This window comes from Bos indicus, chromosome 8 (assembly GCF_029378745.1).
Source record: "Bos indicus isolate NIAB-ARS_2022 breed Sahiwal x Tharparkar chromosome 8, NIAB-ARS_B.indTharparkar_mat_pri_1.0, whole genome shotgun sequence".
In the NCBI taxonomy this organism is placed as follows: domain Eukaryota; kingdom Metazoa; phylum Chordata; class Mammalia; order Artiodactyla; family Bovidae; genus Bos; species Bos indicus.
The window spans coordinates 89,709,894-89,714,850 of NC_091767.1; the positions used below are offsets into that span (position 1 = coordinate 89,709,894).

Genomic DNA, 4,957 nt, shown 5'->3' on the forward strand with positions numbered 1-4,957 from the left:
CTGGTTGGATTTCTTTTGTTCTTCTTTACCATGCTAGCTCTCTTGGTCCTATAGCTCTCAACTTACTTATCACTTTATCAAGGCAACTAACTCTTTCTGATGCCTAGGCTGGGTCACATCTCCCCTGGGGCACCTGAAGCTCTCTCTCTCTCTCTACATTCCAGTTTCTGGTATAAAAGGAAAATCAAAATGGAGTCAGTGTTGCTAAGAGAGCACTCTAAAATGGAAATAGGAGGCCATTGACATGGTGGGACTTATGCATGTCTCAGCCTAAATGGAGTCTGAACTTTTAACCACTTATTATCTTAATATAAGCATCCAGATCAACTGTGTTGTAGAAATGTAGTGTTCTAGAAACCCAAGATATCTATGGGACCCTTACCCTAAATAACTAGTGACATCTTATGTCTTAAAAACAAATACTTCCCATAATAGCTCAGGGTGTTGCCCCAGCCGGAGATGAGGCACTCGGTGCCTGAGGAAGCACAGGCACTGGGCAGAGCCAAGGTGGACACCCGGGCATTGATGACCGCAGGCGAGGAGAGTTTGATCAGCAGGATGTCATTGTCCAGAGTCCAGCTGCTGTACTTGGGATGGCGGATGATCTTGGACGCATCGATGAACTGCTCACCACCCTCCAAGACATCAATGTTGTATTCTCCCAGCCTCACCTGGATGTGGTACTGGTAGCAGTGAGCCGCGGACACCACCCACTGGTCATTGATGAGGGAGCCCCCGCAGAAGTGGTAGCCAGCATTCAGGGACACCTGGTAAGGGACGGAATTCTCCGCGCAGGTGTAGCCCCCGACGATCTTGTCATCGTCGTCCGAGGGGAAAGCCACTGCAGCTTCCCTTGTCCTGGACTCTTGCATCAGTTCTGCTGTGTTTGGCCACTCTGTGGATTCATGACCTCCGGGTGATAAGGAAAGACATATAAGCAACCTAAATGTCCAACAACAGATGAATGGATAAAGAATAGTGGTATATATACACAATGGAATACTATTCAGCCATAAAGAGAATGAAGTAATGCCATTTGCAGCAACATGGATAGACCTAGAGATTATCACAGTAAATGAAGTAAATCAGAAGCACAAAAACCACATGATATCACTTACATGTGAAATCTAAAAAAATGGTATGAATGAACTTATTTATGAAACAGAAATAGACTCACAGACATAGAAAACAAACTTATGGTTACCCAGCGGGAAAGATGGGCAAGAGAGATAAATTAGGGGTTTGGAATTAGCAGTTGCAAAATACTATATATAAAATAAACAAGGTTCTACTATATAGAACAGGAGCTATATTCAGTATCCTGTAATGGATAGGAAAAATGGAAAATGGAAAAGGAAAAAAAATTGACAAATGTCTCCCTTTTGCATCAGATCCAATTGTCAATCTTTTAAATTTTTATTTATTTATTTATTTTTGGCTGCACTGGGTCTTCTTGCTATACGTGGGCTTTCTCTAGTTGCAGAGAATGGAGGCTACTCTAATTACAGTGCATAGTCTTCTTGTTGCAGTGGCAGTCTCTTGTTGTGGAGCAGAGGCTCTAGGTCACGTGGGCTTTAGTAGGTGTGGTGTTGGGGCTCAGTAGTTGCGGATCATGGGTTCTAGAGCATAGGCTCAGAAGCTGTGGCTCGTGGGCTTATTTGCCCTGTGGTACATGGAATCTTCCTGGATCAGAGATCAAACCCAATTCCCCTACATTGGCAGGTGAATTCTTAACCACTAGACCACCAGGGAAGTTCCAGTTATAAGTCTTGCAAGAGAACTTTTAACAACTTTGTAGCTTTTCTCTCTTCCCCAGACCACTCTTTTGGTTTTACCTGGATCCCTGTCTGCTGAATTGCGATTGCCAGAGCTACAGACAAAACTGTCTTTTCAATCTCGATAGTGATATCGTTTGATACCAATCATAACTCGTATTTGGCCCTTCTACTAGGATAGGAGCTTGTCTGGGCACGTGTGTTCCTGGCGTCTTAGTCCTGTATTCATCCAGATTTGTGGAAGGAATGAATGAATAGTTTTCATTCTTGAGCTTCTAAGAATTTTATTTTAACAGCATCCTGTTCTGCTTATTTATTAATATGTAATATGTCAATTAGCTTATTTACTCTCTCTGTAGGATGCTTTTTCTTTCCTACATCTAAAGTGCTTATAATTTTGTCAACAAAGTTAGGCCTCGAAGATGTGAAATAAAAGAGACTCATACCCTCCAGTGGTGGGGAGGGGCCTCACCAAACATTACAACAAAGTCTGTCTCCAGTCTTGAAAGTGAAAGTGAAAGTCACTCAGTGTCCCACTCTTTGTGATCCAGGCCATTCTGCAGGCCAGAATACTAGAGTGGGTAGCCTTTCCCTTCTCCAGGGAATCTTCCCAACCCAGAGATCGAACCCAGGTCTTCCATACTGCAGGCAGATTCTTTACCAACTGAGCTATCAGGGAAGCCCCAAATTGGTAGTTAAAAAAAAAAAAAAATTCATTAACTACAGTCCAGAAAGCTTTAAAAAAAATTCTCTTCAAGTTTAATAATTAATTGTTTGTTTATATAAAATTACAGTGGCATTTTTGTCATATCTTAGTAGGTTTTTTCTTCAAAAAGGATAAAATATGAAAAATTTTTTCAATGTTAAAAAAAGGATATTGAAAGATGGTTAACTTAACTGGATTCTAAACCTTATTCTAAAATTATTATAGTTAAAAGTGTGATTTTGTTTTCTTTTTTAAATTGAATGGAGTATAGTTAATTTACAATGTTGTGTTAGTTTCAGATGCACAGCCAAGTGAATCTATTATACATATGTATCTCCACTCATTTTTTAGATTTTTTTCACATATAGGCCATTACAGGGCACTGAGTAGAGCTCCCTGTACTATACAGTAGGTTCTTATTAGTGGTCTGTTTTATATTGTAGCATGTATATCAATCCCAATCTCCTAATTTACACCTTCCCCCCAACCCCCTGGTAAATCTGTTTGTTTTCTGTATCTGTGACTCTATTTGTTTTGTAAATAAGTTCATTTGTACCCTCTTTTTTAGAGTCCATATATAAGTGATATCATATATTTGTCTTTGATTTAGTTCACTCAGTATGGCAATCCCTGTGCGTGCTAAATCGCGTCAGTCATATCCAACTCTTTTCGACTCCATGCGCTATAGTCCGCTGGGCTCCTCTGTTCATGGAATTCTCTAGACAAGAATACTGGAGTGTGTTGCCATTTCCTTCTCCAGGGGATCTTCCCAACTCAGGGATTGAACCTGCATCTCTTACGTCTCCTCTTTACCACCAGCGCCACCTGAGAAGCATGTGTCTGCAAATGGATTTTTGTTTGTTTGATTTTTTTTTGGCCATACTTCAAGGCATGTGGAATCTTAGCTCCCCCATCAGGAATAAAAAACGCTCATCCTCTGCAATAGAAGGTGGAGTCTTAGTCACTGGACTGCTGGGAAAGTTGCCTACCCATACCTCTGCTGATGGACATTTAAGTTGCTTCCATGTCCTGGCTATTGTAAATGGTGTTGCAGTGAACATGCAGTGCATGTATTTTTTGAATTTTGGTTCTCTCTGAGTATATGCCTAGGAGTGGGACTGCTGTGTCATATAGTAGTTCTAAAAAGTGTAATATTGATTTAATCCCAGAATTAAATGTTTTTGTTGCATTCTAGCCTTGTGACTCAAGCTTGTCCTTCACATCACATTCTTTCCTTGTTGCATTGTGTTTCTTTTTTTATTTCTACCTGTTTCACAACGATTTCTCCCCCTCCCCTTTACTATTATCATTGTGTACTTTGTCTACTATTTTACAGTTGTTGCTTTTGATTTTTTCTTTGATTTTTCTTTGATTTTTTCATTTTTCAAATACTGTTTACTTCCAAATCATAAATCTTACATGTATTTTTTTCCTTTCATCTCAGTGCAATCTTCTAATTTTTTGATATCACAGATTCTTTTAATAGATTCCATTTTTAGAAAACTTGTCTTTATACACACAGTCCACTCTTATGTTTTTATTTATTTTTATTTGTTATGTTTTTAATCTTGTATCAATGGTATTGCAGACATTATATAAATTATTTGCAACTTGTTTGTTCATTTAACATTTTGTTTTCAGACTTGATCATGCCAATAGGTGTAGTTCAGTGCAAGTTTTTATATTGTGTGATGTTCTTTGTATGATCAGTGTATTACTTTTTTAAAAATTTATTTTATTGAAGTATAGTTGATTTATAATGTGCTAGTTTCTGGTGTTCAGCAAAGTATATACACACATATATGTATATATATATATATATCACACACACACATATATATATACACATATATATTCTTTTTCACATTCTTTTCCATTACAGTTTATCCTGGGACATTGAATATGGTTCCCTGTGTTATACAGTAGGACCTGGTTGTTTATCCATCCTATATATAATAGTTTGCACAGCAAATACATTCGTTTTTAGTCCTCTTTTCCATTGGTAGATATTTAGGCTATTCCCATTTATTTTGCTTCCACAAACATCACCACATAAGCTCCCTATATGTTCTATGTTGAGCCAAAGCTTCCCAACCTTCCCACATCATATCACACACCGGACACAGCCCTACTGGTGTGGCAGATTGGAATCAGCACAGGATGGCACTGCTCCTGCAGGACGTGCTGATGACAGCAATCCTGACTGCCCCTGCCCCTGCTCAGCCATCAGGGGACACCTCAGAACAGATCCAAACCCCATACATCTGCATTCAACTTGGGGCACATCATATGCTCGGGTATGGAAGCACTGCACAGGAGGACAGACTCAAAAGGGAAATTACTGGGTGGGGGAACAGTCAGCTCCAGGAATTACTGGAGTAATTCAGGTAACTTGTAATTCAAGTCACTCTTCAAAGTGGTATTATTCTCAATGCCACTTTCAGTCTCAAAACTGCGTCTTTCCTCAGCTCTTGGA

At 39.3% G+C, this 4,957-nt stretch overlaps 1 pseudogene; it reads right to left on the bottom strand.

The window, feature by feature from the left end:
* Positions 1-383: 383 nt before the first annotated feature.
* Positions 384-872, bottom strand: LOC139184419 (anionic trypsin pseudogene; annotated as a pseudogene).
* Positions 873-4,957: the final 4,085 nt, after the last annotated feature.